This window comes from Lepus europaeus, chromosome 7 (assembly GCF_033115175.1).
Source record: "Lepus europaeus isolate LE1 chromosome 7, mLepTim1.pri, whole genome shotgun sequence".
NCBI classification, from domain to species: domain Eukaryota; kingdom Metazoa; phylum Chordata; class Mammalia; order Lagomorpha; family Leporidae; genus Lepus; species Lepus europaeus.
Window position 1 is genome coordinate 52,507,125 of NC_084833.1, and position 13,007 is coordinate 52,520,131.

The 13,007-nt window shown below is 49.1% G+C and overlaps 1 protein-coding gene across 7 annotated transcripts in view; it reads right to left on the reverse strand.

Moving 5' to 3' along the window:
* TEAD1 (TEA domain transcription factor 1) overlaps positions 1-13,007 on the reverse strand; it is a 281,212-nt gene that overhangs the window by 238,894 nt on the left and 29,311 nt on the right. For 3 of the 7 annotated variants that reach the window (XM_062196481.1, XM_062196479.1, XM_062196478.1), the window contains exon 1: positions 7,777-7,838. The exons of 2 other annotated variants lie outside the window; for them this stretch is intronic. The gene's annotated coding sequence lies outside the window, so the exon portion shown is untranslated. Of the gene's footprint in view, positions 1-7,776; positions 7,848-13,007 lie in introns of those variants that run through there. 2 more of the 7 variants (XM_062196482.1, XM_062196477.1) reach the window with 2 other exon arrangements.

Sequence of the window (13,007 nt, forward strand, 5' to 3'; positions counted from 1 at the left end):
GCCAGGTCTGAGCAAGGCCAAAAAACTCTATCCTGGCTTCCTACCTGGGTGGCAGAGACCCAAGTACTTGGGCCATCACTCTCTGCTTTCCCAGGCACATTAGCAGGGGGATGGATTGGACTTGAACCTGTGTTCCAATATGGGACACTTGTGAAACAAGTAGTGGCTTAATCCACTGTACCACAAAACCGGACTCCATACCTCCAGACTTCTTTATTCTATGAGACATCAGATCTCTTTATTGTACGGTCATTTCAAAGTGGGTTGCCCCAGAGGTTCTGATAAGAAAAGGCAGTGTCAGCCAAGTTTCCATATGCAAAATGGACAGTGTGGTAGGAAGACACCTTGACTCTGCATTTTCACATCCTCAGTACGAAGAACAGTGATTTGCTCCAGCTAGGAATTCAAAGCATTGGATGAATGCACAGAAGGACGGGAGGACAGAAGAAAGGTTTTTAATGGGGCCAACAGGAATTCAGTAAGAATTGCTTTAGGAAGACATAAAGAGTGAGCTGGAGACCACTATGCAGAGAGACACCGAGGAACGGCCACGGCAGCTAAGCCTTGAGTGACTGAATTCGAGCTTTATGCCTAGATCTCACAGGTAAGGACGAGCTGGAGAGGAGGAGAGAGAAGAGTTTGGCACAGTCAACCCTGGGGAGTAACAGATGAGATCTGGAAGCACCATGCGGCCTGACCAGGAGCCAGGGGCCAGGGATCAGGGACAATGACTTGGTAGGAAGAGCAGAACCTGGGAGGGTGGGGGAGAGGGATCCCGGCTGGCTCCATTGTTATGGTTGATTTGTAACACTGTTGTCCTTTCTGTTTAACCTTTGCTACTTTGCTACCTTTGCTTCTTGATCAGCATCCTTGTGTGGATTCTCAGTGAAGTCCTCAGAGGGGAAAGGGCCCATCTGCTAACCTTTAGGGAACCAGCAGGAGAGGACATGGGAAACCCCATCTTCCAGACGCAATGGGAGCACGCGAAAAAGGCAGGACTTGGCATAGCCCTTGGGCCTCTGCAGTGCCAGCCAGGCACCCCTGAGGAAGGGCCTCTACCCGCCTGGACCCCGAGGAGAAGGTGAGCTGAGAAGGCCCAAGTCTGGCCTCGGAGGCCACTGAGACCCACTGCGTCTTGAGGCACTGCTGACAAACCTGGATTCAAATATGAATTACTTCACTGTTACCTCAATCTCTTCCTGTTCAACTCAGGATTTCTCTTGCATATCATAGCAAGTCCCGCACACTCTACTTACTTCTTCCTTACCCACCCTGCCACAGCCCAACCACCTCTTCCAGGGCCACTCCAGTGGCCCCCCCAGTGATCAGCCTGACTCTAGCCTCACTCCCTTTCAAGCCTGCCTCAAAGTCAGAGCCAACTTCCATTGTTTTAAAGCGTCTCTCTCCCTTATTTATATGGTAAACAGAGAGAGAGAGAGAGAATCAGACTCAGGAGAATGTGTTCCCATCCACTGGTTCACTCCCCAAATGCCCACAAGCCTGGACCAAGGACTCAATCCAGGTCTCCCTCGTGGGTGACAGAACCCAATCACCTGAGCAACCTCACAGCCCGGTACTGAGCTGAGGCACTCTATGGGATGCAGCCACCTTATTTTTTTTAAGATTCATTTGTTCAGTTATTTATTTATTTACTTGAAAGTCAGTTACACAGAGGGTGGGAAAGACAGAGAGAGAGTGAGTTTCCATCCACTGGTTCACTCCCCCAGATGGCCACAACAGCCGGGGTTGGGTCAGGATGAAGCCAGGAGACAGGAGCTTCATCCAGGTCTCCCATGTGGGTGCAGGGGCCCAACAACTTGGGCCATCTTCTGCTTCTTCTCCCAGGCCATTACCTGGAAGCTGGATTGGAAGTGGAGCAGCTGGAACTCGAACCGGCACCCATACAGTGGTTTTACCTGTTATGCCACAGCTATGCCACAATGACCACCACAGATGCAGGCATCTTATTCGCTGGGCCAAACCGCCCAGCCCAGAGGGAACTCTAAACCACTGATTGAATCACATCTATTACCACTTTAGAATGCAGCAGGCCAGCCAGTCACCATGAGATACAATCCACACTCCTAAACACTGCATTCACAGCAAAGCACTGGAAACATCATCTCCCACTGGCCACCTGCAATGGCCTTGGCCTCAGTCGTACCTTTGCTCTCTTCCACACCCTTCCTGGAGCCCAGCATCTGTGCTGGACTCTACCCGCCATTCTTCCTCCTCCTAACACACATGTGGACAATAAGCCCCTCACCTGTCACCATCCGCACTCTTCCTCAACACACTCAAGGTGGGTCTGTGGGATGTGTCTCTGCCTTGGGTGCTGCATCGAGTCCCCTGATAATAGCGCCTTACCTACCTGGTACACTGCTGCCACAGTGCCCAGAGCAGTACCGCAGAGTGGCTCACACAGCTCCCTTCTTGCCCTACATGCTGCGCTGTGCCGCTTCCCCTCCACAAGCACCCGTCACCCATGCCAATCAGCATGCTCAGCCTAAGTGCACTCCCCCCGTCACTGGGAGCCCTCTGGGGCACAAAGCCACATCTCACTCATCCCTGCCTGCCAATCAGCTGGCACGCAATGCACACTCAGTGGCATCTGCCGCGTCATCTCCACGGACACACACACAATTCCAATTTTATAAACATACTCTTTCTTTTTTTTTAAGATCTATTTTTTTATTTATTTGAAAGCCAGAGTTACAGAGAGAGGTAGAGACAGAGAGAAAGGTCTTCCATCCACTGGTACACTCCCTAGATGGCCACAATGGCTGGAGCTGTGCTGATCCAAAGCCAGGAGCCAGGAGCTTCCTCCGCGTCTCCCACGTGGGTGCAGGGGCCCAAGGACTTGGGCCATCTTCTACTGCTTTCCCAGGCCATAGCAGAGAGCTGGATCAGAAGTGGAACAGCCAGGACTCGAACTGGTGCCCATATGGGATGCCAGTGCTTCAGGCCAGGGCATTAACCCGCTGTGCCACAGCGCCAGCCCCTAAACATACTCTTAACATTTGGTTATTTCTTTGCTCATTGCTACTTAGGAAGAGTGTGGAGGGGGAAGATGTGCTGTTGTATTGAAATTTTTAATATATCAGATGTATCAGAAAAGTTCCAGTAAGCTTAAGAACTAGAACACTTTTAAAAGGGGCCCTGGCTGACTGGCTTCCTACAATTTGAATCTCTGAGCTGGGCATTTGGCACAGCAGTGAAATGGCTGCTTAGGTCAGAGGCCCACTTCACATGTTGGAGTACCTGGTTCAAGTCCTGGCTCCACTTCCTATTCTAGTTTTCTGCTAATGCAACCTGGGAGGCAGCAAGTTATGGCTCAGACATCTGGATCCCTGTCACCCATGTGGGACATTCTGGTTGAGTTTTGGACTTCTGGCATTGACCTGGCCTAACCTTGCTATTGAAGGCAGTTGGGGAGTGAACCAGCAGACAGGAAAGCTCATGCTCACTGATTCATCTCTCTCTCTCTCTCTCTCTCTCTCTTGTTCTCTCTCTCTCTCTCAAATAAGTGACAGGCATTGTGCCACAGTGGGTTAAATCAACATTTGGGATGTCCATACCCCATATGAGAGTGTATGGTTTGAATCCTGGATGTTTAGCTTCTAATCAGACTTCTTATTATTGTGTAACCTGGGAGGCAGCAGCAGATGATGGCCCAAGAGCTTGTGCACCTGCCATCCAAGTGGGAGATCTGGACAGAGTCCTGGACTCCTGGCTTCAGCCTGGCCCAGCCCCAGCTATTATGGGCATCTGGGGAATGAAGCAGGGGATAGGAGCTCTCTCATTCTGTCTCCCTCTGTCTTCCAAATAAATAAAACAAAATAAAAACAAACTATCAAATTGTTCTGATTTCAGATTTATAAATGGTTCAAACCATACAGTGATATAAGTAGTAGCAAATGAGTCTTTTCTATAATTTTTTAATAAAGATTTATTTATTTGTTTGAAAGAGTTACACAGAGAGAGGAGAGGCAGAGAGAGAGAGAGGTCTTCCATCCAATGGTTCACTCCCCAGATGGCCGCAACGGCTGGAGCTATGCTGATCCGAAGCCAGGAGCTAGGAGCTTCTTCTGGGTCTCCCATGCAGGTGCAGGGGCAAAAAAAATTTGGCCATCTTCCAGTGCTTTCCCAGGCCATAGCAGAGAGCTGGATTGGAAGAGGAGCAGCCGGGACTAGAATCAGCACCCATAAGGGATGCCGGCACTTCAGGCCAGGGCATTAACCCGCTGCGCCACAGCGCCAGCCCCTAGTAGCAAATGAGTCTTCCCAGAATCCTAAGTCCTGAACAGACGACCACAGATAGCATTTGACATAGATTCTACTCCCTGAAAACTAATACATGGAAAGCATGACCTATGCACCCATGCTATACACACACACACACACACACTGAAAAGAGGACCACACCACCCAAATGGATCTGTAACCTTCTCACATGATTTCCTCTCTTGTATTCCATAACAATACAAGTCGACCTCATTTCTTCCAACACCTCTGTAATATTTACTGCAACTTTCTTAACTATTCCTTTATTAATAAAGTCTCCGTTGTTTACTATACAAAACAGCACAATGTGGAACATCTTTGTACATACTTGTACAATTCTGTCCTTAGAATGAACTGTCAGGTCACAGGGAATGTGCTTTTGACAATTAAATCCCTACTGACAAAATGCCCCCCAGAGAAATCATACAACTTGGGCTCCCGCCAGTAGCACATGACCCTCTGCGGCAGCCTTGTCCAGTGAGGACTGGTTTGATCAATGGCGTGGATTCCCTCAGTGGAATGACACCTCCGACCCACAGACTTGTCCTCGGCACTAATCGTCCTCACCTCACTACATCTGTGTTTTCACGAGCAACAGGCACTGTTCGGTTCTGGCCCAAGAGCTTCGCAGGGCTCTGCACCAGGGGCATGCTCAGTCACACACTCCGCAAGGGAAGTCCTCAGCAGCGGGCTCTGGCCACGTCACAGGTGGGACCCCTCTCGGCATACGGGAGAAGCTCCGCTTACAGACCCAATGCTTCTGCAAGCAGAGCAGCCCTGTGCAGTGGGCAGCTGCACAGCTGAGATTTATATCCCCTTGCTCTCTTCCACTCATCATTCTTGGCCTCTAAGGGGCTTTGGGAATGGCTACGGCAAAGCTAGAGCCAAGAGCACAGATTTTAAAGCCAGAAAAGAGAAAGTTCCTTAAAATAAAAGCCACTGCCACCCATCAGTGTGCCATGAGATCTCCCGTTGCCGGCATCCTTACTGAGGAATTGTTCTTCACTGATGGACTTTTGGTACAGATATTAATCAACACTTCGAGTATCACATCATTTCATGTTTTAATATTTCTAAGATTCCTCCCATCTCCTTAACGATAGACAAACACGATGCTTCTTAAAGATCCCGGTCACACTATGAGCACTCAGTGTCCCACTGCACTTGCTAGATGATGATATGGACTTCCTCATACAGCAGAGGCAATTAGGGCTTAAGAACCAAATCTGGGCGACTGGTCTAGTGGTTAAGCCACCATGGGTTAAGACGCCCACATGGGAGCTGGCACTATGGCACAACTGGTTAAGCCTCTGCCTGCAACACCAGCATCCCATATGGGAACCGGTTTCTGTCCCAGTTGCTCCACTTTTGAACCAGCTCCCTGCTAATGGCCTGGGAAAGGCAGCAAAAGATAGCCCAAGTGCTTGGGCCTCTGCTACCCATGTAGGAGATGCAGAAGCAGCTCCTGGCTCCTGGCTTTGGCCTGGCCCTGGCCCAGCCCCAGCCATTTTGGCCAGCTGGGGAGTGAATCAGCAGATGGACTATCTCTCTTTGTCTCTCTCTCTCTCTGATTCTGCCTTTCAAATGAATAAATAAAGCTTAAAAAAAAAAAAGATATCTGCATTGCTTATTCAAGTGTCTGGATTACAGTCCCATCTCTGATTCAGATTCCAGCTTCCCACGAATACACACCGTGGGAGACAGGAAGTGACAAGGTCTAGTACCTGGGTCCTTGCCTGGATTGAGTTCCTGGACCCCAGCTTCAGCCTGGCCCAGAAGGCCATTGCAGGTATCTGGAGAGTGAACAGACAGGCGCACACTTTCTGTGTCTGTCTCTCTTCTCTCTCTCCCTCTGTCTCTCAAACAAGGTTTTTTAAACCCTATTTAATATGCTTTTGAAATGTGCCGGCTGTAGTCTTATCTTTCCTGCCTTATCAGCTATCACCCTCTCTCTTTCCAGATGACTGCCCTTTACTTCCCAGGGACTGATGTGTGAGAAGCAGAAATCAAGCAGGTTGGAATTGCCAGTGTATGGTGTATGAGCAAACAGGTAGAGACTGGAGTGAAGATGACCTGCGGATGAAGTTCTGTGGGGCCGGCGCTGTGGCACAGCGGGTTGAAGCCCTGGCCTGAAGTGTTGGCATCCCATATGGATGCCGGTTCGAGACCCAGCTGCTTCACTTCCAATCCAACTCTCTGCTAGGGCCTGGGAAAGCAGTAGAAGATGGCCCAAACCTTGGGCCCCTGTACTCACGTGGGAGACCCGGAAGAGGCTCCTGGCTCCTGGCTTTGGATTGGTGCAGCTCCAGCCAATTGGGGAGTGAACCATCGGATGAAAACCTCTTTCTCTCTCTCTCTCTCTTTCTCTCTCTCTCTCTCTCTACCTCTCCTCTCTGTATAACTTTGACTTTCAAATAAATAAATAAACCTTTTAAAAAAATGTTCTGGTGCACAGACTCTTTGGAAACTCATTCAAGGCCCATTCTCAAATCTGAATGTGTGTCTTAAAATGGCCTGAGATAGCTCTATCACGTCCTTGGACAGAGGTTGAGTTGGAAGGAGGCAGTCGGCCAACAAAGCCAAAGGCTTGAGGAGGAGTGGAAGGGTGACCCCAGGTCTCAGGTCCAGGGTTTTCAACAGAACACATTGAGTGCGTTCCTCCACAGAAAATGAGACCAACACCCAGAGCCGCCCAAGTACAGCACCACAAGGACACAGGTTGCTTGCTGGCATTCGTGCCATGAGTGCTGTTTCTTTCCCTTACTTAACTTTCTGGGAAATCTTCAATTCCATTTGGAGGGAGCTGACGAATCAGAACTTTCCTGATAGCATAGCAACTGAGCTAAGGAGTGCAACACAGCAGGATGAAAAGGGTGCTACAGCCCAGGTCAAGAGGTGACCACAGGCCAGGCTCGCACCCATGCCCGGCTTGGTTCTCCCATTAGTGTAAAACGGGAATGGCACCTGCCATTCTGCAGAAGAAGACAGCTGTGGAGAGGGCCAGGGAATGCTACCACCACCACAGGCTGGGCTTCCCACTCGAGCTCAGGGTGCCCACAAACCACCGTAGCACATGTGTCAGGTATCACACCTGGTCAGCCACCCGGAGGACACTGGGAGTCCCAGAAGAAGCCAGGCAAGAAGTGTGTCAATGATGAGTTCCCAATTCAGCCGCAGTGGGCTGTAGCCCAGTGCTCCAGCAACATGGAACAACAGCTTGTAAACAGTTTCAACAGCAGGATTCCCTACATATCACCCCAATATACAAAACAGGTAAGGCATCTGAGTCAGGTAGGTCATTATATTTATTATTACAAACACCACTATGAGACTGTTTTTGATAAACACAGTTTAAACCACCAAGTTTATAACACCTTTGTTTTGCCTATAAAACAATACACACAAAATCCTGATTTACAAATAGTTGCAAATGGCATCTAACCTTTCACTTGCAGCCTCATCCACTCAATTAAACCAACCTGAAAAACTTACCAAGGTAGATCAGTAGGAAATTTCTGTTTTAAAGTTGAGTAACATTACGTATTAGGAAATGTCCGATTCATAGGGAGCTCAACAGTAGTTTCCTCACCCAGTTTAAGCTTTATTTCTGGAGGAAAATCCTGTTAAAATGTAACATAAAATAATTCAATGTTCAATGAGGTCAGCTCTGAACATCCCCAGGTACTTGGTGCCGGGTTCTGACAGATGTTTATGCAAAATTTCAAAAGGGTCAAATTTATTTTGTTTTGCACATTAAGTTCAAACTAAGTTTCAATTTCATCACCGAGACTCTATCGGCCTTGTAAGTACGGTAGCAACACAGCCTGTATTGCCTAATGGAACTCACTTGATTTATTCCCAAAAATTCCACAAGACACATAAGCAAAAACAACCATGTTATATTTGAGAGATTTAGAACAATGGAGTTCCTTTGTGAGTCAATGTCAAAGAAAAAAAAGTGATTTATCACCTCATTTGAAATACCTGCCCTTCAATTTTCCCTTGAGTGGTCAACAGACTGGCACGAAAAAGTCAACCCCTAAGAATTATTATCAACATCACTACAAATAACTCTCAAAGTAAAAAGACAACATCCTAGTCTGATGCACACCTTGAGTACGACGGGTACAGCTCCTTTCAACCAACATTTGTTTCCACAACAACACTGTTGTGTCCAACCAACATTTGGACACACAAACTCACCTTCTGGAAATAGCTGGTACACACACTGTCATCTATGCAATACTTCCTGCCATTGTTCTCATGGCAGAAGGTAAAATGCTGTTCACTTCTGTTTGTGTCAAATATTTCAAAGAATGGGTCTTACACATTACTGCCTGGTAGGATGCACACCAAAGCAGGCACACACTGACGTGCACAAGGTATGGAGGCAGAGGTCAGCGCAGGAGTGGCCCCGCCCTAGACTCGCCCTCCCCAGGTAGAGCACCCTGGGCTTCTGCTGCACGGCCTCACACTGTGAAAACCCGGGCTCTCTGCACAGCAGATTCTGAAGTGAGAATTCTCATGCTGCAAATGCATTTTCTAGGTTAGACTGAAACTTGGTGACAGAATCCTATGGTTCTGAGGAACAAGGTGTGATCCAGGCACATGGGAGAAAGCTTAAAAGACTTACTGGTTTCCCCAAAACAGAAAAGACTAGAAAAGAACTCTGGATTCCCAGAGAATGACTATCAGGCTGGTTACTGCCTCATCCCCTCAAGCACAGCAACAAGTTCAGTGTCAAAAGCACGTGGAAGCCAAGCCCATTCCAACCTTCACCCCTTCTCAGAGGCTAGGGGCCTCACTAATCTGGGCACTCCACAGCCAGCCATGGGATCTGTACTCGGCACAGCAAAGGGCTGGGCATAGCCACGACACAGGATCTGTACCCAGCACAGCAAAGGGCTGCACATACCCACAACACAGGCTTTCACTAGCATAAACTGAATGGCATTTTATTTCTGAGAGCTCGGCAACACCTTTAGAAGTAACTTAAAAATACTAAAAATGAATGAGTGATACCAAAATCAGCATTCATCTCCATTAATATAGCAGCACAGCACTTGATAAGTGTTAGCTATTATCAAATCTAAAGTCTTTGACTTGTGCAAGCACGCTCTGAGCTTCTGTGTATCAGGCAGGACACAAAGATCAGATCCAGTTCCTGCTCTCAGGGGGTTCAGAGGACGAGAACAGGGTAAATCCAGGACAGAGAGGGCAGAGTGGTTCACAACAACAGCAGGCTGGCTCTATCATGCTGCTGGAGCTGGGAAGGCTCCTGGGAAATGAGGTCCGGGGCTCTCTGCAGAGAGAAGCATGGCTGGGGCATGCACGCAGTGACACTCCAGTAGGTACAGGCTGAAGCAAAGGCATAGAGGCAGAAGAGACTGCTGAGTGTGGCTGACAGACAGGAACACTGGGGCGCAAGGCTGCCAGGACCAAGCCTTTCTCATGTGAAGAGTTAGCATAACTAAGATCACCTGGCCTTGGTCACTTCCCCTGTATCTGACCTCTCAGAGAGGAAAGAGCAGCTCCACCAGCAAATCCCCCATACCAAGCTGGGCATCACCACGCACTCTCCTTAGCTTGGCAAGAAGCTGGTGTGACACATGGGCCATCTTCCTCTATTCCAGGTACATGGAGTAGAGCTCCCCAAACCAACCAATCACAATACTGACTCAGCCATAAAAGAAGATAAATGTAATATACGTCTCTGACTTGGCAAGCGTGGAGTTCCTCTAACATAATTTTTTCCATGTTCTAAAACCCATGCTGTTTCATAAAAGCACATCCAGGGCTACTCCGCTTCCAGGGGATCTGGGCTTTAAGCCAATTTGCTGAGAAGACAGTTGTGGGGCTTGTGCTGTGGTGTATCAGGTAAAGGCACCGCCTGCCGTGCCAGCATCCCATATGCGTACCAGTTCAAGTCCTGGCTGCTCCACTTCCAAACCAGCTCTCTGCTATGGCCTGGGAAAGCAGTTGAAGGTGGCCCCTGCACCTGTGTGGGAGACCCGGAAGAAACTCCTGGCTCCTGATTAGGATTGGTGCAGCTCCGGCCATTGCGGCCAATTAGGGAGAGAACCAGCAGATGGAAGACCTCTCTCTATGCCTCTCCTTCTCTCTCTGTGTAACTCGGACTTTCAAATAAATAAATCTCTTAAAAAAAAAAAGAAGAAGAAGAAGAAGATAGTTGTGCAAATTTGCATTGCCCCACAAATCTGGGTTCTAAAAGAAGGAGTGGGGAAGGGGGGCCTCCAGCTATAGCAGGGAAGAATTTTAACAAAAAACGGAACCCAGAGCCCATGCAATAGAGGGTTGCTCTTGCAGGTTAAGTCACCTGAGCCGAGTACCACTCACCGAGCCCTCCAAGGGATCCAATCACTGAATTCTAGTGGCTTTGCATTCACTCAGCCCACAGATCTGTTGTGAATGTCCAACACTTGCATGGAGAACACACAGGATGTGCAAGCCACAGCCTGTGCCCTGCAAGAGCTTACACTTTAGGAAAAGAAGAGCAAGCACAAGCGATGGAAAAACACAGTGAATGACGAGGGCCCAGAGGAAATGGAGATCCCCTCTATGAGGACGGGGACTAGGGGAGATGCCCTGAGGGGGACTGCTGCAGAAAACGTGGGGAGGTGGCCAGCACCGCGGCTCACTAGGCTAATCCTCCGCCTGCGGCGCCAGCACCCCGGGTTCTTGTCCCAGTTGGGGCGCCAGATTCTTTCCCGGTCGCTCCTCTTCCAGTCTAGCTCTCTGCTGTGGCCCAGGAGGGCAGTGGAGGATGGCCCAAGTGCTTGGGCCCTGCACCTGCATGGGAGACCAGGAGAAGCACCTGGCTCCTGGCTTCGGATCGGCGCAGTGCATCGGCCGCAAGCGCCAGCCGTAGCAGCCACTTGGGGGATGAAGCGACGGAAAAAGGAAGACCTTTCTCTTTGTCTCTCTTCCTCTCACTGTCTAACTCTGCTTGTCAAAAACAAACAAACAAACAAAAACGTGGGGAGGCACTAACTGACCAGCAAGGGGGAGAAGCAGAGCCATCTTCTTTTCAGACTTGCTATGTATCACTCAAATCTCACAACAAACCACAGTATTTGTGCCAGGGTCCTCACGTGGCAAGCAGGAAAACCTGGCTCAGCCAGGCTACATACCATGCCCAAAGTTACAGGTGTCATCGGGGCCACTCAGGAGAGCCAAAGGCCTCCTCTCTGCTGAGTGACACTTTCCTGGGGGAGGGAATGGCACAAGCAGCGCAGCATATTCAGGAAGTGACAAGAATCCAATCTGTGCGATGAAGACCACAGAGGGCACGGGGCTAGAAACATCTTCCAAGACACACTGCACCACGGTGGCCTCAGACACAGGCCCAGAATGCACTCCTTGGATAGGTGGTGAGGCAGGTAGCAGGGAGTCCCAAGATACAGCATGGTGGCTAGGAGCACTGACCCGGAGCCAGCCAGCAGGGTCTGAATTTCAATTCCAGCCACTAAGAGCCACTGAAACTAGGACGGGGTCCTTACCTTCTCTGAGTCTCTACTACCTCATCTACATAATGAGGGAGACAATAACACCTATGTGAATTTTAAATGAATCCCAAGCCCTGAGAACAGCGCCAGCCTACAGAACATATGTCTGCAGTACCAGACAACGATGCTGAGGGCACAGCGATGTAACTAACTGGAGTGGAGATTATTCAAGCAGCTGCTAGAGTAATCCAGACAGGAGAAGAATGGCAGCAGATTCACGGGGACCAGGAAAGATGAAGTAACTAATATGGGCATTTGGAGAACAGGGAGGGGAGGGGTGCTACACAGAGCCTTGCAAGCTGGAGAACAGCACTGTTGCTGAAGAGCACACTCGGCCACAAAGCACAAGAGAAGATCCCTTGCTGGACTTGACTTCCTACATATCCAGGTGCATTACGCCAAACCTCACTCCCCCCACCTCTAACTCGGAGCTAACACCAGGTGGACATTTGGTGCAGCAGCTAAGCTGCTATTTAGGACACCCATATCTCATATCAGAGTCCCTGGATTCAAGGCCCAGCTCTGCTTCCAACTCACTTTCCTGCTAATGTGTACCGTGGGAGGCAGCAAGTGATGGCTTAAATACCTAAGTCTGTGCCACCCATGTAGGAGTACCAGACTGAGATCCAGACTCCTGGTTTTGGCTGTTGCAGGCATCTGGGGAGAGAGCTGCTGGAAGAAAGTGCTCTCCCCCCTGCTCTTTCTGCCTTTCAAATAAATAAAATTTTAAAAAATAAAAATAAATAAAACAGAGCTAACTACCTAACTTATCATTCTACTCTCGGCATTGTTGTGAGGTTCAAATAGGACAGTGAACTTGACCACAATACATTTCAGACCTCAGCACTCAATAGGTAGAAACCACAAAACCAAACAGAGTGGTGCTGGGGGCCGAGTCTAGAGAAAGTACCCAGGGAAGAGAGAGAAGAACTCCACTTAACTTTGTCCATGATGTTCCCAGATATTAATGTCCAGGTCAGTTTCTCAGCCCACACAGCAGCAGGCAGGCACCAGGCCCAGGACACTCAAGGTTGTCCTTGCACCAAAGGCAGAAGACACAAAGAATGGTCCAAGGGGCAGCCCTGGAGAAATGACAGTGGAACTCACCATTCCTGGGCATACCATGGATAAACGAGCACACAGAAAAATAACGCCAGTTGGCTCTATCTCCTCCAGCAAAATGATAAAGCCTGTGAG